This window comes from Dasypus novemcinctus, chromosome 23, assembly GCF_030445035.2.
Source record: "Dasypus novemcinctus isolate mDasNov1 chromosome 23, mDasNov1.1.hap2, whole genome shotgun sequence".
Classification (NCBI taxonomy): domain Eukaryota; kingdom Metazoa; phylum Chordata; class Mammalia; order Cingulata; family Dasypodidae; genus Dasypus; species Dasypus novemcinctus.
Window position 1 is genome coordinate 50,761,378 of NC_080695.1, and position 25,267 is coordinate 50,786,644.

At 34.8% G+C, this 25,267-nt stretch overlaps 1 long non-coding RNA gene across 1 annotated transcript in view; it reads right to left on the reverse strand.

Annotated features, from left to right (window-relative positions):
- The window catches only part of LOC131275606 (uncharacterized), a 250,872-nt gene that overhangs the window by 9,092 nt on the left and 216,513 nt on the right, over positions 1–25,267 (reverse strand). The gene's annotated exons all lie outside the window — the stretch shown is intronic.

The following is a 25,267-nucleotide window of genomic DNA, read 5'->3' on the forward strand; positions in this document are numbered from 1 at the left end:
TTCTGCCCGAGTTGCCCCGAGGGGCCGTGTCGCGGGGCCCCCACAGACCTGGTGTTTGCAGGAGCTTTAGAGTTGGGCCTTCCCTAAGGAAATGCGCGAGGGAGGCCGGGATCTGTGTGTGGTGCCTTTGGGTGCCAGGAGCGCCCTCGGGGTGCCTGTCGCTATCCAGCCCGCTGCATCCAGTGGAATGGAGAGGGGACCTCCAGGATAAAAAGAACACACCTCAAAGGCTGGAGTGGCATGCCTCTCGTTATTTGATTTTCTAAAGTTATGCCCTGTGTGATAAACAGGGTGCTTGGAAAATTATGCTAATAAATGCAGAAACAGGAAACATTAAAGTAGAAAGTCAACACAAACCTTTCCTTCCCTTTCTTTTTCCCTATTTCCCACATATACACACCTTTTTCCCGTGACTCCATTGTGCTTCTCCCTAGGACAATCTCACAAAACAGAAAGCCAGGCACACTATTCTCTCTTCAAAGCGCCAACCCAAGTGAAGGCCATAAAAACACCTCTTGAAAGCCAGGGCTAGTCGTCCGGGAAAGTGTCCACAGGACATGGTATCCCTCCTTACAAAATTGTTTTTTGACTAAAATTTTTTCATAGACCCATGTCACAAAAAGAACAACTAATTCCGAACTTTGTTTGAACCATCAACACATTCCCTTCTGAGTTATACTCTGTAGATAAAATGAGCAGGCTTGTTCTCATTCTTGTATTTGCTTGAAAAATAATTATAATAACAAGAAAGTCCATTGGAGAAATGAGTCCTCTAATACACAAAAACAAGGCTAAGAAAGAGAAAAAGCGATCAAAAATGGCTTGCCATTTCCATGGGAGGAGAATCAAATGAAATTATATTCAACACAACCTAACCCTCATTGGATGGTCTCACTCCTGATTTAACGTGCCTTTGTGGTATTAACACAAGCACACGCACACACATTCACACATCACTCATGCATTTTAACAAAACGTAACACAATGCATTTTGTTAAATTTTGTTATACAGTTTGCTGTATCGTTTTAGAATTGCAGTCATGTTCTCTTTAAAGCTAGATAAAACTAGAGCCGAAGGGTGCTGACCTATTTCTGCTAATATAAATAACCTCTGTCAAAGGGATCAATATGGAAGACTGCAAAGTTGCCCTCCAGCTTAAAATCCCATGATTCAAATAGCCATGGAATACTCTAATAGTTGAGAAAATTGATGTTTTTCCTCTCTTTTAATGGCTCTGACACAATTTTCCTGTGTGGGAAAATACATGACGAAGTGTGTCTGTGTATGTGCAAGAATGGTTTTTATCAACCCTTCATTTATTGAGTGAAATAAATAGTATTTATTGTCTAAGGTATAAATGCTGTTATAAATGGTAACTCGACAGAAATGAGTCTTGCTCTCATGAAGCTTACATTTTAAGAAAAACAAAAAATTATTTGATAATTATACAAAATAGTTTTAAGTTGTTTTAAAATAAAATAAACAACTGAAATAAAAGCAAAACCAGGTCAAAGATATGCAGGGGTGGTCAAGATACCCTCTTTTGAATAAGTGATGTTTTAGCTGAGTTCTAAATGGTGAGCTGGTACAGAGCAGACAAAGACCAAGGAAGGACGGCTTTTCAGGCAGAGGAAGTACTATGCTGCTCAAAAAAAGTCACTTACCTGGGATAAGGTGAAGAGTTCAAGGAGACAGACTTTTTAAGCCATTTCCCACAACATTTGTGTTCACAACCTTGCTTACTCCTATGACAAGAGGTACCAGAAAAAAATAGGAGATCCAATCAAACACATTTTAGAAATAAAATAGATACTTCTTCAAAGTCCAGAACTCATTTCTTCATCTCATAAGGAGTATCTGCCAGGCAATAACACCAGAAATGCATGGCTTATTTCAGAAGTATCTGAAGAATGTAAAAGGCCAAATATTTTTTAAATTATGAATTATACAGGTAGCTTTTAGATCAGTTAATATTTGTAAGATCTTTGTGCCAACTTTGTTATTTAATGCAATAGTTCAGGATTTAAATAATGACATGAATGTTTTCCCAAACTTTTGATACATAACATCACAAATCACTTTTTTTTGTAAATATCTTTGCTGAATTTGTATTTATATAAAGGACCGTTTTAGGAGTCTCAGGTAAAGTAACCAAAAGTAATAAAAATAATTATTTAGTATGCTAAAATAGATAATTTTTGGAAGAACCCTTATTACTTTTTAGAGTAAGTACAACAGGTTTTCCATTACTTGTTTTGATATTTATCATCACCTCTAAAGATTGTGGCACATAAAATAGTATGGTTTGGGAGCAGCTGTGGCTCAATCAGTTGGGCTCCCGCCTACCATACGGGAGGCCCTGGGTTCGAGTCCTGAGGGCTCCTTGTGAAGGCAGGCTCGCCCACATGCTGTGGCCTGCAAGAGTGGTGGAGTGCTGCCAGGCCCAAAAGTGCCACAGAGAGCCGACTCAGCCAGATGATGCAAAAAAGGGAGACAAGCAAAAAAAAAAAAAAATCAGAAGAGTATGCAGTGAATGGACACAGAACAGACAGCAAGCAAGCCCCAATGGGGGGAAGGGAAATAAATAAAAAAATAAATACAGACACAGAAGAACACACAGCAAATGGACAGAGAGCAGACCACACAGAAGAAGCTGCAAAGGGGGGAAGGGGAGAATTTAAAAAAAGTGTGTGGTTTTTGAGGTATAAATTTGAAATATATGTACTCTAGGCTTGAGGATGGGGGAGCACTCAAGCCTAGAATCCTCATCAAACTGTCAGAATCCTCATCCAAGCAAGGTTCTGTTCTCTACTCATGAAAGCATTAATCTGTATAAATTGATTTTTAAAATACGAAAAGTTTAAATTTAAGGAAAACAGCCATCAAGTAAGAGAATAAAAATTAAAAAGAAAAAAACTTCAGTTCAATTTGATAATGTAGTTACCTTCTAGTGTACAAAGGTCAAAAGCAAGATTTTCAACTGAAGTTTAACAACTTGTTCATAAATTTCTACATTCATACTTAGCAATTGCAACAGGTTTTTAAAAATGTTATCTAGTAAGTTACATAAGATTTGTTGTACTATCATAGAAAATTGAAAGAGAATCATCATCAACAGAGAAATCTGCTTCAGAAGTCCAAAATCTTGAATTAGGTTTGCAAACCATCTCTGTGATGTGAAATAGACATATACATACCCCATTTAATGCCTGTGGCATCTTGGATATATCACTGAAATTCCATGTCACCATTTCTTCATCTATGAAGGCACAATAAATATACCCTTCTTTTAGCAGAACTACAAGAATTAAATGTGATATTAAATGCAATGAACCATGATTTTCATACATTAGTTCAATAAAACCTAGACTAGCCTGCAAGGATTCTCTAGTTTCTGATAGAACATGTTACACAAATTAAGTTAAAACACTTGACCCACTTCTGATATAATCTCTTTGATGAAGTTAAACCAGAGAGAAATAAACTACTGCTTCTAATGTCAAAAATTAATGGGAAGGATTTTGAGAAAACTGAACCTTGGAACAGGGAGATGGCACTTTATACAGTATACTAATTTGAAGCCCTACTTGAGATCTTGAAACTGGGGTATCTGTAGAAGCTGAACTACGTATTGTGGTCCACAGACTTTCTCAAATCACACATGCATAAGCTTACCAGTGTCCTCACTGGCTGTTCTAACTTCCGTATATAGTGCATTATGTGTCTTTTTTAACCAGAGGTATGATCCTGGCTTTCAAGTTTAAGATACAAATTTTTTGCATAAATGTTAATGCCTTGATTTGGTACCTATTTGGGAAGCCAACCAATATCGTTAAAAGAACAGTCAATCCCAGAATTTTGGGACAAAGTAAATCCTCTTCTGGGAGATCTTTAACCAAATTTCTTGCTCACAATTGCAAGTACCATTGTATCTCACATTTGACTAACCAAGGAGTGAGTGTCCAGTGTTATTTATACATTACAGCCTTTGCATTTTGGACAAAGTATAAATTTGACCCAGATGAACTGTTGAAGTCACTGAAGTCAAGGACTGTGGACTCACAAACGTTTGATTGTGAATATGCCAGCCTGGGCTCAGAATCTGTTATCTTAGCTGCCTCACAATCTTGGGTTAGACTTCGAAGAAGGACACAGAATATGGACACCTGAAGCTAGTTTGCAAGTGGTTAAAAAAAGAGAATAAGCCCCTTGCCCTCACACCTTCAGTTAAATCAAGGTTGCTCAGGATATTCTATTGAAAAGAGAGTTATTCAGTGTTAGAAACATTTCCATTTCTTCTAGAAGTTATGATTGCATCCATAAGGAGCTGCTAATACAGTCATACAATCAGTTAGAATGAATTCTTCAGTTACTCATTGTACATAAAATCAGTTTAACTGCCTCTCCTTCCAAAAGGGGAAATGATATCTATAAACTACAGCCCATTCTCACATAAATCCAATTCATGCAAAATTCAGCAGTTTTATGATTGTTTTGAGGAATAAGTGGATTGAACATTGCCTGTTATGTTTTTAAAATACTGTTTAACATGTACAGGATAAAGAAATGAAAGAAGATATTCAACTTCTCCAAATGCCAAATTACAGAAACTAAAAGGAATTCACTAAAGTTTTTAATGTGACAAAATCTTTAAATATTATGAAAAGTCTAATGGTCAGAGAGCCCTATAAGAGTAAGGGAAGGCAGAGAATCTTATATAACTCAAGGCCATTTGTAAATAGATATCCACTGTTTGGATCTGGGGAAATGACTACTATTTACATCTATCTATCCTGAGCATAAATTGTGTCATGTTTAAATCATAAGCACTTAATGTGACTGCTAAAGGACTCGTGTATCATCTTTCTAATCTCTCTTATATTTGGTAACTATTATCTAATTAGTTGAAAACTATCTTTACATAATCATCCATTTTACAATAATTGATTTAAAAATAGGGTACATAAACTTGACTAATTTAACAAAGTTCTGTCTCTGCTATTTCATTTCTCAATTATTTATAAGTCATTTAACTCAAGACAGCTATAGCTACAACTATTTTTAACCATTTTATAGCCATAAATATAAGACACGACTTAAAAACACAAACAGCATTCGGAATGACTAGAAACATTTGCATGATTTATGCATCTTCTTATAAGTTATGAATTATATCCTTAGCTTATTATAAATCACAAGCAGAATTTAGAAATTTTAAGGTGACTTAATAATGATGAATGTCATTTTGCCAATTTATAAATTTTATAAAATGATAAACACTGATGAACTATTTAATTAAGCTTGCAATGTAAATCTCTATCAGATATGATATCCTAACCTCAAAAATATTTTTTCTTTCTTAAATTTAATCTGTCTTTATAACTGCCAGTTATAGAAAATCTATTATGTATAATAAAAACGAGTATTTTATAGGGACATCTTATTAAAAATGTGAATAGTTAGAATCAGGTGTCAAATCAAGAAAACATTCAGTCAACCAACCAGAGGCTTGGCCTAGTTGAGGATTCACCAGTTCAATGCTTATGAGGTCAAGCAGGCCACTTCAAAGAGCAAAGCATTCCAGAAGCCACAGAAAACTTTTTAACTTTTAAAGTAAATGCTGTCCCACTCCGAAAGAAGCTATCACTCTGACACCTCTTCTGATTGTCCCCATATGTGAACGCTGAATCAATGTCTTAAGATTCCAAAACCAGGAGAGAAAAAGGAAAGGTGAATCTACGTGTATGTCCCAAGTTATGTGAAATCTAATTCTAAATACTCACAGTACTTAGCATATTGTACAAACCAAATACAAAAACTTTTCTGGTCTAGATGATTGTTAAATAACTGTTTTTGTTTTTGGAGAGTGACCTAATCGGTAGCTTTTTAAACTACATAGACATGGCTTTAAAGAGCCATTTAGAAAATATCAAAAGAAGTAAAACAAAATACATGTATTTGAACCACAGAGGTTACAAGTTATGTAAGATAAAATATAGCCTCAAAAATATGTGATAAACAATACTAGGATGGAATCTAATTTGAGCTTTTTGTGGTTTAAATAAGGAAAGAAAATTAAAATTTGAATGGAGTACAGCAAGTATTCAAAATGGAGGAGAATTCTTGAAAGGATTCAGTTTTAGTGGAGATAGACATCTTAAATAGTGGTTCATGGTTTAAGACATATAATTATATATTTTTTCCATGGCTCAACCATTAAGATCATGCTAATGAACCAAGTAAAGATTACTATCTAGTGACCAAATATATAATGATGGTCAGGAATGAAATGTTGAGCTTTTAACAGAATGTATTTAAATAGGAATAAATGCAGGATTGAAACATATTGGAGAAAATAAAAAATTAAACAAAGTAGGGAAGAAGTGAGGCCATATAGAGAAATATGAAAAAGAAGAATAGAAATAATAGTAAATATTATTCCATTTTACAATTTTAATTCAAGAGCCAGGTGAAGGTAACACTACAGAAGAAAACTGTGTTGAAGTTAAGCCATCATCTCTCTTTGATGCCTGTGACAGCTTTCTAATGGTTTTTGTTGTGTTCCAAAATCCATTCTCACATTGAAACAAATTTCCTTTCATTTAAAAATCCTTTAATGACTTCACATTGCACCTGAAGAAAATCTGAACTTGTCCCTACCAACAATCTGAGTCCTGTGAATCTCTCAGACCTTAATCTCCCTTATTTTCTAGCCATATTTCTCTCTGTTGTTTGACTGCATCAAGCCTCTCTCCACCTAGAACACATCTCCCTAGCATTTTGCAGACTTGGCTCTTATCCTTCAATCTTAGCCTCACTTCCACTACTAATGAAAGGCAGCTCCCCAGGACTCCCCATCATTTTCTTTGTATCACCCTAAGTGCTTCCTTCATAGCAGGTACCAATAATATTGCTTTTATTTTGACACATTTTCTCACCCATGCCTGAGACTCTGTAGTAAGCATCTAGAAGGTCTCTTTGCCTCCAGTCTCCTTTTCTTTTCCAAACCTTTTTCCATGCCTCATAAAAGTTCCTCATCTACCCTATATATGATTAAGCTTTTAAAAAAATGTGTATATGACTATTTTAATTCCCTGTTTAAAAACCTTCAGTAATTGTTACTGCTTGTCAGAATCCAAAACCTTTTATATATGGACTATTTTGGAAATTTAGTGAAGTCTATTAAACTTCCCAAAATAATGCTTTTGAATACTCCAAATAAAATTCATAAGATTGCAAAGGAAATCAATCATATTAAAATGTAATGATTAAGGTGTGTTAAAAACCAAATATGTGGTATAGTATTATATGGGCTCTTATTTCATTAAATGACAGGGGGCAAGTTTAACAAATACCTGGTGTAACTACAAAATAGTATATAAATAATATTTTGAGATATTTACAATAAGTTTAATAAGATATGAAATTATCTGTGATTTGGTGACAAAGTGACATATGGTAATATTTTATTAGTTTGGCTGCCTATGATCAAAATTCAAGAATATGCAAAATATCAGTTAAAAGTGAGAAAAAATAAAGCTTTGACTGCAATATTGAATTCTATACATAGTTCCCTTGAATTCTATACATAAGAGACCTCTAACCCATTTTTAGAGAATAAAATTCAAGTTTTTAACACTGAGAGCAAATGACTTCTGTCAAAAATCATGCATCCTATCCAGTTTATTTCCAAACACTTCCTTCAGTCACTCATGAATTTCTGATACTGATAAGTCCTTGACCAATCAAAGCTAATGATTCCCACAAAGGCACTTTCTCAGTAAAAACCTTGTATGTTTGCCTAATCTGGTATATCATGGAGTGTGTTCCCCTCTACTGGATTCTTCCAAATGGCTGAGATACTTCAGTTAAAGAAAGTCTCTCATTGGATTTAATTTGTATTCAAATATCTAGTGCTCCCACTAAATTATGTATTCAAATATCTAGTGCTCCCACTAAATTAGTTTAGTGTTGAGAAATAAAAAACATAACCTTGCGAAAATATCTCATAAGTCACTCATGCCCCTGCTTCTGTAAATCAGCCTGTGAAAACAGGGCCTTGAAGGAAAATATCAAATGAATGACTCCTATCCCTTTGTCTATAAATTAGCCCGTGAAAGCACAGCCTTGTACCTGCATTCTGCTTCTCTAAATCGGCTTGGAAATTTCACATAGCAACACATTAGCCAATGAGCAAAAGTTATGATGATCCCACCTGAAATCCTAAACAAACGTAAGGAAACTGAAAAACGGCTCAGAATTTAAAGACTGACTCTCTTCTGGGCCTGCACATAATATATCTGTTCCTCCACTTCTCCTGAGTGCTGGATTTGGGTTTCTTCTGTGGTTCAGTACTCCTGGCTTTGCTGCAACTTTAGCATAGCAACCAAGACTTATTTTAATCACTATTTTTAATAGTATTGTTAAATCCTATTAAATAAATTGATACCTTCAAAAAATTGACTTAAATTACAGTTGAACAAGTTTAGATTATAGAGACTTTAAAAAATATGTTTTAAGACCCTGAATATGGGAATTTTACAAACTGGAATGATTAAACACTGATCTATACTCTGAACCTAAGCTGATTTGACTGAAATTGTCAGTTTTCCTTAGTTCTACTGAAACAGATCTACTTACTTGACAGACCTAGTGTTTTATCAATAATGGAAGCATCAATCATAAGTGTTTACTACTTATGCAGTAAACCTAACAGCAAAACAAACAAAAGGAGTGGCTGAAATTCCCTAGTCTAATTAGAAGAAAATAAAATGTCATGTTTATGTTTATGTTTTTTTCATTTATAAAACATATTTGATATTAGAACTTAATTATGACTTTGTCTTTCTATTTCTAACACTCTGTGGTAATATGTACACGTTTTAAATAAATTGGAATCATTTCAATTGGAAATATTCAAACTAACCTAATTTTATTTTACTTTATTTTTTTAGTTTCTCTTCCCCGCACCCTCCCTCCCAGTTGTCTACTCTCTGTGTCAACTCGCTGTGTGTGCTTCTGTGACCACTTCTATCCTGATAGTGGCACCAGGAATCTGTGTTTCTTTTTGCTGCATCATCTTGCATCAGCTCTCTGTGTTTGCAGTCCTAATTTGATTTTTAATTGAATCCACAAGTCTGAAATATAACTGATTTCTTCCTATTAGTTGACAATTTCTACTGCAAAGTGAGTCAAAAGCAAAATTAGCCTTCAAAAAGTAGTTAAATATATGCAAGTGATCACAGTCTGACTGTATTGCTGCAGCAGGCTGCCTAGCCACCCTCACCCTTCCCTTTGTCCTTGAAAGAGGAGTCTTACTTTTCTTTGAAAAAGAATATGCCTGGGTTGAAAAAAATATATTTTCCAGCTTTTCTTTAGCAAACGGTCATTACAAAGCAAGTTTTTGCTAACTAGATGCAAGACAAATTCACCACTTGAAATTCCCAAGGAGGCTCTTCAAAGCTGGATGACTTTATTTTTTCTCTCCAGCCTTTCTTTGCATGTCTGAATGTGGCTCTGATATCAGAGATGGAATAGCCATCCTCCAACAAGGATGAAAAGGCAAAGCAACTCACAGAACTTTGACTCTGATGTATTTCAATCAGTAGATTGGATAGCAGAAGTCCAGTCTACCTCTTGACCTTTCATTAGGATACACATTGAGAAGTCTTCAAGCATTTCCATTTTAAAAAGAACTGCATATACATATATGTATACAAAATAATTGTGTTTGTTTTTAAATACTGAATTTGGAATAAACACCTTTGGAAAGTTGCTTGTATTCATACAACACCCTTCGGGAATCAACTCATCTTGTAGAAAGCCAGATACTGGTGAAGGAAAGTATAGGGGATTCTTAATGACACAAAATCTGTAACATCCTCATGTCCCTGGAAATTGGGCCCAAACAATTCTTTCTACTTTAAGTTGTAACTATTCAGGCAATTACTCACTAGGGCATGACTGTCTAGTCTAGAGACAAAGCCAATAACTAACAGATTAAGGTAAAACTTGCCATGTGGAGACACTTCAGACTGCATAGCAGAAAACCAATCCATACCAAATCCACTTTCTTATGAAATATTAAACCTGGACACAGGCAGTTTTCCCTTAATTAATCCTGTTCTGCAGGTTTACTATCTACCAGGCTGAGACAATAACGTCTTCCTAAAAACTAATATCAGATACACAAAGATGTGATTATAGCAAACTTAATGAATGTGATCAACAGCACTGCATTATATATTTAAATGTGGTTAAAAGGGGATATTTTAAGTTGTATATATACCATAAAAATTTAAAAAATCAATGGGACTGTACAACACAGAGGACTGTAATTTAAACCATGGACTATAGACAGTAGTAAAATGTGCTTTCTTCAATTGTAATAAAGGTACTACACGAATGATTGGTGTTAATAATAGGATGGTATACGGGAACTCTATTTGGGTATGATTTTTCTGTTAACCCACAATTTTGCTAAGAAAAAATGATTTCATTAAAATCATTTTATGTAAAAATTAAAATAATGCCTATAGTGCAATATACATTATACATATTTTTTAGCATCTCAGGATCTTCATTTCAAATCGAAAATTTTAAAATAAAAAAAAATATTGGAACAGGCTTTTTACCAAAAGTAACCTGCTGCCTGAAAGAGTAATTATTTAAATTATTAACTTTATTTGCATATCAATACTGCATGGAAGAACTTCATATATCTGTGTTAAAGATGTTCAAATGTTTGTTTTATATGTAACCTTTTTTCCCCCAATTTGCTTAGGTTTTATAGAAAGGGGAATAGTGATCAAAGTTTCAATTGTTTCAGAATCTACAAGGACAAAATCCAGTGACCAGCATCCATTAAGAGCATTGATACTTATTAAAACACAGGAACGCAGGTATCCTGAAAAAGTAAAACATGGATATAAAGGCAGAAAATTAGCATGGACGGAATCACATAGGAATGTGGAAAGTTGCCTAATTATCTACTTATTTATGTCCTCTTTTATGAAGGTGAAAGGAGAATGTGAAGTGAAGAAAGAAGTCATTTCAGGATATGTTGTGGTACTCGCCGTAGTACCTAAGAATGTGATCTTATTTGAAAATGTCATTTCAGATGAATTTAATTATGATAAAATGAGATCTAATTGGAGGAGGGTAGACCTTTAAACCAACATGGTAGGTACCCATATAAGAAGAGAAGAGATGGAGACACACAAGGGAGAAGACCATGTGAAGACCAAGGCAGGGGAGTCACAGTGTATGAGCCCACAGAGTGGCAAGGAATGCTGGCCACCTCCAGAAGTTAGGAAGAGGCATGGAAGAATTCTTACCTAGAGCCTTCGGAGAGTGCATGGCCCCCTGAAACTTTGCTGACTTGTAGACTTCCAGAACGGTGAGAAATAAATTTCTGTTGTGTTAAGCCATTAAATTCATGGTAACTTGTTATTACAGCCCTAGAAAGGAATAAAGGAAGCATATATGAAAGCACTAGTAAAACACCCCTTTATTTTATAGATTTAATTAGCATAGAAATATTTAGTTTATGCAGACTTTTGTTCAATATGTAAAAATTTGTTGTGCATTTGTTGTTTTGCTGTTTCAGAGCCCCTCTTGCTTAAGGAAACTTCTCCTCTCTCTTAAACTATTCCAATTTTAAGAAGTCTGTTAATCACATTTTCTTACCATGTGACTCGAGCTGAGCTAGTATAGACTACCAATCTACCTGATCTCATAGATTGGATTTGGGAATGGTGTCACATAACTCATACTGGTCCATTAAGAATGTGTTCCAAAAAGCTGCGCTAGGTTAGAAGAGTCCTGTTGTTACTGGCTAAGGAAGGCTAGAATGTTGCCATCCTCACATCTCGAGTCCTAGATTCCAGTCCTGCACCAAATGCCCTGGAACACTGAATTACTGCTTAGACTAGCTTGATTTGGGTTCCTGTCAGTTACAGTGGAAATAAAAAGTTTTCCTCCCTACAATATTAGATCTAGCCACTAATTAATGGTACTTATTTATGGACTCCAGGTTAATCCAAGAATTTGATCAAGATTGTGTATCTTCACTCTTTTATTTCCTACCAATGTATTAGCATATCTATAGAATTCAAAGTGAGCAGAGACTTAATTATGGTCCTTGAGGTTCTTCCCTTTAAGTTTTGGGGTGGGAATGGAAGAAATAGAATGAAAATAAGAAAAGCATGGGACTGATTTGTATTTCAATACTGGTAGCTCTACTCAAGGTACTTCCAAGGCTATTTGCACACATGGATAGAACAACCAGGGCCCGAGGTAGTCACTGATAAGCACTGCAAATCCCACCATCTTTGCTAAAACAGAAGGTACAATTCGAAAATCAGCCCACTAAAAACCAACCCATTATGATGACTGGACATGTGATATTCGTGCCAGGATCTGCACTGGATAAGTAATTTGGCTAGCAATATCTGGCAATGAGTAGGGATTAAAGTACAATCAATTTAATGAAGCTGTTAGAGCATAGAACTTAACCTAAAGGACTGTCTAAAATGCATCTGCAGCACAGCATAAAGCCCCTTGGCATCTGCAGTAGTAGAGCATCAAGTATGGAGGGCACAATTACACACTGGGGACCTACTGTGAGTCAGGGACTGGACTTCATGCTGAGCATAGAGCGAGGTAAAAATGAAATGATTCCTCTCCCCATGAGGTAAATTCTTTCTGATTAGACATTCTTTAAAATATCAATATACCATTAATTCCTTATCTTAATAAACCCTATGGAATATTGTCCATATAGGCTAATTAACACCACAGTAGCAAAAATCATTCTAAATTTCATTGCCTGTGATGGCAGGAGGACTCTACTTATGGAGTTACTAAGAGACCCAGCCTGACTGAGCAGCCATTATCCTGGTGACTGCTGAACTCCACTTAAGAAAGGGATGGAAGAATGAACCAGGTTCTTATGACTCCCATTTTATAGGGCGTTCACTCCAATGTCATCAGCCAGAGCAAGCAACACCACCCCCAACTCTTAAAAGGGTAAGGCAGTGCATCATGACCCTGTATCCAGAAGTCAGGAGGATGGGATCCATTTGGAGAGCAGCACCAATGACTACCACACACAGAGAAGTCCAAGGTGATGTGAAGCTTCACAACAGGAGATTTAGCCTAGTCTGGGTGATCAGAAGATGCCTCTTTTAGGAGATCATGCACAAACTGAGTGTAAAATGGTTAACTAAAGGAGAGTGGGGTTAAAGAAGAAAGGACTGCACTTGTAAAAGCCCATCAGTAGAAAGAATCATAGCCATATATGTTATTGGAAAATCATTTGGATGAAGTGCAGTGAGTGAGATTAAGGGTCGAGGAAGAAATGCTGAGGGATTAGGTCTGTTACAGAATATTTTACTGGGGATTGATCCCAGAACTTTTACATGCACTGAACAACTGAGCTACATCTACTCCCCAAAGAGAGTCGGTGTTTTATCATTTTTTCATTTGTTTATTTGTTTGTTTATAGGAGGTAACAGGACTTTGTACATAGGAAACAGTTGCTCAACCACCTGAACTACATCCACTCCCCTGTTACAGAATTTTAATTGTAGTATAAGAATATAGGAAAATATAGTGTGGGTTTTAATCAAGAAAAGGATAAGTCACATTTTTTTTTGGAAAGATGAGAGAAGTAGTAAGAATAAATGTGATAAAAACCTTTAAGAGGCAAAGAATTTAGTAGGAAAAGGGTGAGGATGGTTAAGTCTATTAGTGGTAATAGAGATAGAGAAAATGAGATGGATTCCAGGAATATATTTGAGGTGGAGGAAAGGACTTTGTGATCGATTTAATAATGGGGTGAGGAAGAAAAATGTACCCATGAAAGAAACCAATTTACAACTGAAACAACTGGATAAAACGTGTACCACTCATTTACTATGATGGACAACAGCAGAGAATGAGCATATTTGCCAAGCAAAATAGCAGAGATCGTTTCAGTCACAGGGTTCAAGGGCACGGGTAATACCAAGTGGACATGTGGCATTGTGAGTTAGAGATCTAGTTCTGGAACACAAAGAAAAACTTGAATCAGGGATGTAAATATAAGAGTTCATTATTATTACTATCATGGTCTTTGAATCCATGAGTGTTTGTGATCCTCAGGGAAAGAATGCGATGGAAAAATGTGGAACTCCAACTAATTCCTCTACTAAAGTTGTCAGAAGACAAGAAAGCAAAGAAAATAAGGGAATAACCAGTGTGATAGCAGAAAAATCAAGAAATTATGTTCTAATTGAAAGAAATGGGAAAAGGGTATTAAGTCAGAAGAAATGGTTAATGGTACTGAATACTTCCAAGAAATATGAGAAAAGAAGAATGCCAGGTGGATTTATTCATCCAATTGAAAAAAAAAATGAAAGAACTTGTCAGTAGAAGAGTGCTAAAGCCAAATCAAAATGTTTAAAACAGAAAGAAGTGTGGAAATTGAGAAAACTAATGCAGATAATTCTTTTGAATTTTTTTCTTAGAGCACAGACACTAGAGGAAGATAAGGGGTCAAAGATGCTTTAATATATATAAGATATATAAATATACATATGCAAATGTGCATGTGAAAGAGTGTGTGTATACAGGTGTCTGAGAACTTTTTGAGTATATTTTGAATGCTATTGGGAAAGATCTAGTAGAGAACTGACAGTTGAAAATGCATTGGAAGGAAGTTAACCCCTAGCTTAATTTTCCTGAATCAGTAGATAGGAATGGAGTCTAGAGCCTAGAGCATGGAATGGATTAGACTTTGGTAGGGGAAACATGCCCATTTAAATGAGAGAGAAAGAACAGAAAATAGGTGCACATGCAGGTAGATTCATGGATTTGTTGTGGGAAACCACTTCTATAATGCCCTTTATCTGTTTGTGTGTGAGTGTGTCCTTGTATGCCTTTCAGATAGGAAGTGATAGTGTTTGCTCAGAAAGGAGTATGCATGTATTTACGTAATAATTTCCGTAACAGTATCTAAGAGCTTAACATAATTAGTACTCCCTTTCAGTATTAAAATATTAAAGCTCTGTTTCCAAGGTCAGTCTAGAAAATAAAGGAAAACAAGTGCTTTAACCGATTTTTAAAAAAGGTCACCAGATTTGTCATTTTCTACTTCATTTGATTTAACAATATTTAAGAAAAGGGCAGCTAAATTATTTCATATGAAATGAAATTTCTCAACAATTGCACACATCAAAAATTCTTTGGTAATGTTGATTCAAACTTCCTTAATGATTTCATATTTAGATTGACTGAAAGGGATACAGTTCATTTACCGAGATTTTTTTCCTCATATAATTTGAACATGACTTTATAGTATGTGTAGCCATTAATTTGAGCTGAGCGACCCTGCCACTGCCAGACCAATTTCACCATAAATTGACTCTTTCTACAGTAGTCTGGAAGGAACAAGAAAATAGTACAATTGGTTACGAGGAAACACAGTGGAAACCACTGTCTGAAAGTTTAGTGACAACAACCTCAGGAGAGAGTATAAAATGGAGGGAGTATGGATGAAGCTGTGAGAATAACTGCAGCCAGCTATGCCTGTTGAGTCTACAGCAACAGCTCCTCTACTGATCAGACAACTTTTCACTAAAAATTATTTCCATTCTACACGTTTTTAACCAATGAGTGACCTGAAATATAAACATCAAAGGCACATTTGCACTTTGGATTCCTTACCTTGATAAGCAACTTTAAAACCTTACCAGCTTAGTGAATGATCACTGGTAAAGTGGATGAGGGTTTCATGTGTTGAACTCAGCAGCACTGAGGGTAGATCTGTACCACTGAACTGCCCAATCATAGAGCTGCAGTGATAAGGGCCATTTTGAATTTCAAGTTTATCATGATTAGCTTCAGTAGAAAAATTCAGAAATTGACTACAGGTATCTATGAAAAAATATGCAAAATTAATGAAAATTAATATTGAAACTTACAAAATAAATGTTAGAAAAAAGAATTAAAATATTATTAGTTCCCCAAAATAACAGTTCTCTATGAAACAGAACAGTGTAAGGAATTAGTGCACACATTTTGGATTACAACAGATCTTGCTTCAATTTTACCTCTGCCCCTAGTGGTTGTGTGATCTTCATTACAATTAACATCCAAGTCAGCTTTTTGTGAAATATGAATAATCATAGCACCTGCATCATAGAAATGTATGGGTATAATTCTTAGAATAGTGACTGATATATAGGCCAATTATTTTGCCTTATAATTATTATAAACATATACACATGTTTATAATAATTGTATGTTTTTGCATTCATAGTTAATCAACAGCTTTATCAAGGTAGAAGTTCTTACAGGTCTAAAAACTAGAAGAAACTTTAAGTGGTTTTTAAACCAATTGAATGATCATAGCATTGTCCAAGAGATTTATTAGTTTAGCAAGTGAATATTTTCAACTGTATTTTATGAAAAAAAATTATTAATGTTTATAAGAAGTCCAATCTGAAAAAAGGTACCATAATTCACATGATTCAGTCTAACAGCCTGGCATAATTCACCATACCAAAAGCCACTCCAAATGACCAGTATCACTGGTATCATATTAATCTGTGTAGTAGATATACTATAGTTGATAATTAAGAGTTATTTACTATGGGATTGTGTCATATTTGAAAATTTATATGATTACTGTGACTAAAATGTTTGAATACATTTCAATAGTTAGAATTCAAAAGTCATTAGACTTTACACAAATCCATGCAATCAAGTTGGTTACAAAAGTCCAAACTAAAACTTCCAGAGCTAATATAATATTCTCCCAACATATGAGAAAGCTCTACTTTGTACTGATCTTCTTCTGCTTTTTTCTTTTTCTTTTACTGTTTCTTTTTTTTTATGACTGACAGTGGCTTTACTTTTACTTTTCACCTAATACATTTGATACTTATTTCCTAGGTTGGGAATGCGATGGATAATACTTATTTTGGTTACCCTACATAAAGGTAAATACAGAGAAACTTTCAGGGAGACAAATTTACATAGGAATTGAAAGAAAACACAGTTATCAAAAAATAGAATTTGGTGAAAAAGGAAGTTTAAAAAAAGCTCAAGTACAGAGAATAAACTAAAATTATTCAATGAAATTTAAAATCACCCAGGAAACAACTTCATAATTTATGAAGAAATCTTTGTGAGGACTAATATAGTAAATAAAGGCCCTTTCTGTTTTTTAAATAAAATTTTATTGAAGGATATCCTTCATACATGAACATACATAAACACTAAGTTCATTGTAAATGTTGTGAACTTACAAAACAAACATGCATCTCGTACAGGGCCCATACATCACCCCACCAGCAACACCTTGTATTGTTGTAAAACATTTGTTACAAACTATGAAATAGCATCATCAAAATATTACTATTGACTATAGTGTCCTTCTTACATTTGGTGTATTTTCCCCCCAATCCACCTGATTATTAATACCCTTTATTAGTAGTATACATGTAATGGCCTTTTCTAATTGGACATATAGTAAAGCCAACGTTATGGGTGGAATTGCATCCTCCAAAAATATATGTTGAAGTCCTAATCCCCAGTACCTCAGAATGTGAATTTATTTGGAAAAAAAAGGTTGTTACAGATGGAATTAGGCAAATTAGAATGAGGTCATTCTGGATTATGGTGAACCCTTAATCCAATATGGCTGTTGGCTTTCTAAGAAGAAAGTTGACATAGACCCAGATGCTGCAGGCAGAGGTAGAGTTAAACCACAAACCAAGGAATGCCAGAGATTACCTGCCACAAACGGAAGCCAGAAGAGAGGCATGCAACTTATTCTTCTCTACAGACTTCTCTACAGGGAGCATGGACATTCCGACACCTTAATTTAGCCGTTCAGCCTCCAGAACTGTAAGACAATGTATCTCTTTTATTTTCAGCCATCCAATTTGTAGTACTTTGTTAGGTAAGCTTTGGAAACTTAGGCTGTCAAGTATCATCACTGAGGATAAAGATATTAACTAATTTTTTCCTCACAATTGTCCAGCAAGGCAATCGATATTATTATTAGAATGTAACAGGTAAGTAAGCTGGTGTCCAAAAATATTAGTTATTGTGTTCAAAGCAATACTGGAAGAGAAAGAGAATTTAAACCCAACTCTGACTTACAAAACAGTCATAATTTCTTGTCTAGCATCCAAACATGATAGACAAGAGCTAGGAATCTTAGGATGTTAAAAATATTCTAATCCTTCTCAGGTAAAATAAGTTTGTATTAAATTTGTTTAATCTAGTTTGGAGGAGAATAAATAAAAGGAAGTAGAAATGTGGAATGTTTCAAGGAGAGGCAAAGGAAGCAAAAAGCAGAAGAAAGTATTCTTTACCAGATCAATCAAAATCATTTTAGAATGGGTAATGGGATTCATATCTCATTGTCCAGCTCTATTTATTAGTAATACATTTCATCCGATGAGGAATATCCCCATCTATTCATGCCCTAGTACTCTAATATCACAGACAATACACAATTTTCCTTTTATTATTGGACTTCCTCTAAAATTAATTTTAAAACATTTCTGTAAATATTTGAAAATGTCAATTACTGATACTTGCTTAGCAACCTTCAAAGAGCAAATAATTTTTCTGTAAAGATTAGCCAATATATTTGCAAAAAAAAGAGAAACACTGGAAGCAGGAAAAAGAAAGAAAAAGTCAAGTGAGTAATAGCAGTGAAATAGCAGCCTCCACACTGCCCTTAGGGGTTGGTGGCCCAGGGTAGCTTACACACCAGTTTCTGACTTGTTGCCTCACCCATTGCCCAACACCCATTGCCAAATTAAGAAGAGTTTCCTTTATAGCATGCCCCCAAAATAAGGCAAAAAAAGTTTGTTCCTAGTAAAAAGGCTGTACTAGACACTGTTTTCCTTGTGACTACTCTAGGGATGCCGGCCCATGACATCTAGAGAGTTCCATAAATACCCAGTCTCCTCTATCCCAGTCAAGTGGAGTGTGAAAGCTGACACAAAAATAATCTAAAACCAACTTTTGAAGTACTGGTATTGCTATGTAGACCCAAAAGTATCAAACAGGATATAAAACTAGGACAAGATTGGGCCCTTTAGAAATATTTTATTCTCCATTTGGGTGGAAAATCAAATAGGAGGGAAATGGCTTGAATAGCCTAATTTTAGAGGTGGATTTGCTGGCTTAAGAAGTATTTATCATGAAGGATTTTGGAATTCATGGATAACATAAAAAAGAAAGAAATGGAAAACAGCAGGCAGATCAAAGGGTAAAAAATATTGAAGATGGCTAGTATCTTAGAAGTATAAGAAATAGTGAAAATAGTTATTTACTGATTGAGAATTAAACTTGAAGTGGAAATGGAATTACAATTATGACAATTACAGTACTATGAACAGAATTAGCATCTTAAGCAGGGTAAAATATCCATCTATATATCAAACCGCCTAATACATATTAGGAAATAGAACAAAGCTCAGCTCTGATCTGCTTTAAGATAGATTTATTTAGCTATTTAATTTTCAGCTTTTTTTTTTCAATTTGACAGCATAATGTCAAAATGAAGGGATTAAAATAAGAATAACATAGGTATCCTTTTATTATCTCACTGAATATTTTTAAATGTTATTCCAGCAGAGAAACCAATCTGAATGCCTGCCTTTGGGTGGAATTTATACAACACATTTTCATCCAATTCTACTTATATATTGAAAACTAAGTGCCCCTAAAGAGTCACCTGCACAAGTGTTTTTTCCATCTGTGCTTTGACCAAAACTGAATAGCTATGTGACAATGATTCAAAGTTAAACCTTCATAATAACTGATAGAACATATGACTAATAATTGCTCTATTACACATCTTCTTCATGTAAAAATACAAGCCAGAATATTTAATAGTTACAGAATTCACTGAAAACTTTTTCTACAGAATCTTCTGTAGAACCCCTGCCTTTCTTGATTGTCAAAAACCATGGTGATTTTGGACAGCATGATATGCAATTTTAGTGCACTGATTAATAAATTATAAAGGTAAAGCACAGAATACTAAGCATTCTATTAATTGTACCTTTCCAGAACACAGACAGAAATTCTGAGTTAAATGAGCTCACGCAAAGCAACATAGAACAGCAGCCCCAGTTTCTGTAAAGGAAGGAAACCTACCTCATGACACCAGAGAATTTGATTTAACTACTAAAAGCAATTAACACTTAAAACTTGCCTTCCCTGTGTCAAGCATTTGTATTTACTTAATCCTCCAAAGAGTTCTATGAGATTGTTATTTTATTATACCTATTTATAAGATTAAAATAACAAGGTTTAAAAATATTTTTGTAATGTGAGTAGCCAGTAATTGATAGAACTAAGATTTCTAATCATCTAACTCGGAGCCCCAAAACATGAGCGACCATCACACACACTGCCCATGCATCCCATATTTTCTGCCAGAACTGCCTTTCATCATTTCAAGACACAGGCTGCCATTCTTTCACTGACACAGTGTGTAGGATAGTTGTCATTGGAGTGAAGAGAGAAGAGAGGAAACTGGTTTTCCCTTGATACCAAAGCAACCAATCTTTTTTGCCCATTCATATTAAACAGCTGGCTGATTATTAGAAATGGAAAAGAGGTATGATTAATCAAATCTGACTAAACTGATAACTGTTAACTAATGAATTAGATAATCTAATGGACAGTCTGATGTATATCCAGGCAAATGGAAAGATTCGAAGCACTGTGGTATATATGTTATTAGAATAAAAGTTTAAGAACAAAACAAAACAGAACTACACAACACAGAGAAGCATATCATAAATGTTGGACTATAGTTAATAGTACATTTACACGAATGTTCTTTTTTGCTTAAATGAATTGTAGCAAATGTACCGCACTAATGCAAGGTGCTAATAATAGGGTGGTATATGGGAACTCTGTAGGGAAAGCATAATTTTTCTGTAAACCCACAACATCTCTAATTGAAAAAAATGCTCTGGTAAAATCCTCTATGAATGAAAGGCTCAAGAATAGGCAATAATGTCTCATATTCTAGATTAATGGCATTATTCAGAGAAGTTGGAGGAGCAAGAGTCATTCATGCTTATCAATTCAAAGATCATTAGTGTGATGGGCAATAAAAAATTAATACTGACAGTGAAGGAAACAGGGCTGTACATTCAGATACTACAGAAAGTATTTTAAGAAATGAGGTAGCTAATTTTTTTATATAAAACTTATTTTTTAAAGTGCTCTATACAAGAAAAATAGGAACATTTTGGTCATTCTCTCTTACTAAGTAATATACTAGCTCCACTTACAAGCTGCTAAAATCTTCTGATTTTCACATTTCTTTTCACCAAGCCAATTTCTCCAACACAGATAATATTTATGTGTCTCTTATGAAAATCTTTGTGCATTTCTTATCTTTCTCACATTAAAAGCACACTTCTATAAGTGCAGAGAATACTGATTCTAGGCTCCAAAATATCAAAAAGTGTTTGGTGAAAATACAGAATTCTTTATTTCATTCAGCCATAGGAACTGAATCAGAAAATCTAGGGCCTGGGAAGAGGAGTCTACATTTCAACAACTCTACCTCCTCCAAACATTCCTGTACACAGTATTATTTATTACTGAACTAAGCTTGTTATATTTCCCTTGTTACAAAATGTGTCAAGTTTACTAAGATACGATTCTCAATAAATCTAACATTCTCTTCTTTAGATCCTAAGTAAGTAATTTTCCCAGAATTTCTGTACTGATATTTATGTGATATTTCAAGGAAACATTTTATTTTTAAATTTTGTTGATTTATTTATTAGAGAAGTTGCGAGCTTACAAAACAATCATTTATAATGTGCAGAATTCCTGTGTGTCACCAACACCTTACATTGCTGTGGAACATTTGTTACAGATTATAAAAACATCATCAGACTATTATCACTAACTATGGTCCATAATGGTTATCCATACAAATATAAGAATGTTCTTCTGTGAACTAGAACAAATGTATGTCACTAACACAAGGCAATAAGTATATAGTGATACATGGGAAAACTACAACTAATATAATTAATATAAATTATGGACTATAATTAACAGCAATATTATACTATTCTTGAATCAATGTCGAAGAAGATACTATATCAAGTATCAAGGGCCAGTAATAGGGGCATGGAACTATTGTTTTGGACTGAGGAAAACATTTAAAGATTTCCTGGGTGGATGACTCTACAACTCTGTGATGACAGTGAGAGTCACTGAGCGCACACTTAGGACCGAATGTATAAGGCATGGGACTATATAACACTGTGAACCATGTGCTGGAAGATGGACTGTGGTTAACAGTACAAATCTGAGAGTGTTCTCTTATTAACTATAACAAATGTACAATACTGACAAATGTGTGAATAATAGCAGGCGTATGGGAAAATATACCCGGCATTTTAGTTTTTAATATGTCCCTAGAGAGAGCTAAGAGAGAGGACTGGTAGATCACTCTTCCCCTACAATTCCCAAAGCAGGAAATCTAGGGTGGACAAAAGGAGATGAATTGTAATAAGTGTGTAAGTTTATATACCTGTCAAGAAAAATTAGTTTGCTCTACATTATTAATGTAAACTACTTATTCCATATATGTCTTTTCACAACATTAACAAGAAAATATCTTTTTGCTTTTATCTTCCATATGATTGCCAAGATCTTCCTGGCAGCAGAAATTTTGCAGGTAGACATTTATTGTGATCTCAGCAGGAATAATTGCCTACCCGCTCAACCCTCCTGCTTGTCTCACTACGAAACCAGGGACCTTTTCTCAGCTGTATTTACAAAAAATCTTTCAGCGCTATCCTCAGGTTGGGGTACTGAAAGGGAGCAATATGGGAGATTAAAGAAGAGGGGCAATAATAATGAAGAGAGACAGTGGACACCTTTGCTATGTTTCCCAGTTGTGTTTTAATAAGAAGATTTTGGAGTTCTTGATTGAAAAATACAGATCCCTGAACTTCAACTCAAATGTACTTTCTTAAAATTTCTTGGAAAGAGATTTGAGGTTTATTATTTGGGAGATTCTGGGAAGCACCTCCTACTAAAATTAAGGAAATGAGAGCTCCTATGTTAATGGTAGTGTTATGGGTATAATGACATAATGAAATAAGAGAATCTAGTTTGGAATAAGCTGATGAAAGGGGAAGAAGAAAGTGATTATTTTAATTTTATACCTATTGAATCTGAGGTGACCCAGGTAAAATATTTCATGTGCACATGAAAACATGATTTGGCATTTGAGAACAAGACAAGGGATGCTATTTTTTCTTAATCTTTCTTTTTAAAGACACATAAATCACACAAAATGTTACAATAAAAAATAAAAGAGGTTCCCATATACTCCACTCCCCACCCAACCCCCCACTCCTCCCACATCGACAACTTCTTTCATTAGAATGGTACGTTCTTTGCTTTTGATGAGTACATTTGGGAGCATTGCTACACAGCATGGAGGGATGCTGTTTTCAGAATCATATATGTAGAGAGTTAAACCTATGAGGTGATGATGTAGAGTAAAAGAAGACTAGAAATGAATCTGAAACAGAATGTGTTTTCAATTATAAAAGGTGATGGTGGTTTGAAAACTAAGCGGTAAAATTTTCTCTGCATCTTCTAAATATAAAAAAATTAGTTAAACCCCTACAAAGTAACCCTAAAGGGAATAATGATATTCCAAATATCCACTCTGTCAAGAAACCAACCACCATTGCACCTCACCCGTCACTAATTTTGTAACTTCATGTTTTGAAGTGTATTTATATATTATCAATTCATAACAGAGAAATCTAGTATATTACTTAAATTTTATCTGTAAGAAATTGTTCTAAAGCATAAATTCATCTATTATAAAAAGCTAAGGATGGTCATGCAGTTTTGTATGCATTTAAGTTTATTTTGTCTTTTCTGCTGGATGCTTTTTAAACCACAATACTATGTAATATTGAATATTTTAAGACATTGTGATTCATGATATTTCATAATTTTTTGGTGTTGTTGTTTTCTGGCCTTACTTCAAAAAAATATTTTGCTTAGTTTCATAGATCCAGATCATGAATTCAGACAATATGGTTCAAATGATTTTATTTCCCTGAATTATCCTCTTGCATATTAGTTTATGAATGAAGAGAATAAGGATTTATACCAACCAAATCATCCTTCTCAGAAATTTTACGATGATAAATTTGGGGTGAGGGAAAATAAAGGAAATATTTATACCATTCAAGAATAAAACATTTCTAATGAGTTTTGAAGGGAAAGTGAGAAATATTTGAAATAATAAAAAAGCTAACATTTTTACTGTTTAACATATGGCAAGCCCTTTGCTTAACTTCTTGCCTGAGTTATTTCAGTCAATCCTCACCAAAATCCTATGACGTTATTTGAGCTTTTTAAAGTTTTTGTATTACTTTTCTTTCTTTATTAACTTTTTTATATTCCCCTTTGCCCTCAAGGCTCCCTCGTCTGTCTGCTCATTGTCTGCTCGTCTCCTTTAGGAGGCACTGGAAATTGAATCCAGGACCTGTCTTGTGGGACACGGGTGCCCAATTGCTTGAGGCACATGCCCTACAGAAGTTTGAAAGTTGAAGAAATGAAGGATCATGGAGAGTCATCCATTTTTTTAAGGTCACAGCTCCAAAATGATGGAGCTGCAATTTGCGGTATATTTTTCATTCTTTGCTATTTTCTACTATGAGAATATGTAAAACAATGTAGAAAGCCTCTGTGGATCTGCTGTTGAAAAGCTCTTGGGTTCCATGTGTCTCTGAAACAGCCCTTAACACCTGACTCTAAAGAAAAGGACTAACCAAGTCCTTACCTTCAGACCTTAATCCTAGGAAAACTCCACGCAGCTTTTGAGAATAACTGAGACAATGTTGGTTTAGTAGATTCAGGGCCCTCTGTTTTATTAAGCTCTGAGAAGAATCACAGTTTCCATGTTCAGAATGTTTATTATTTGAAAAATCAAATAAAACTAAACTAAAAAGCCTGGGAGAAATAGAGAGCTCCTGTAAGCTTTTTTGCATGTGAAGAGGGTCTTCTTTCCTTATTGCAATGCCTTCTGGGTGAATCTTCAAGGACTCAATAGACATGAACTCCCACAGCTGTTTGCTCCCCCTGAGGAGGCTCTTCCAGGTTCCTCCTCTCTCTCTGGTGTTGCACAGCATTTCAACACGCGCACACCTTTCCATACCCTCGCCAGCAACTTCATGCCTCATT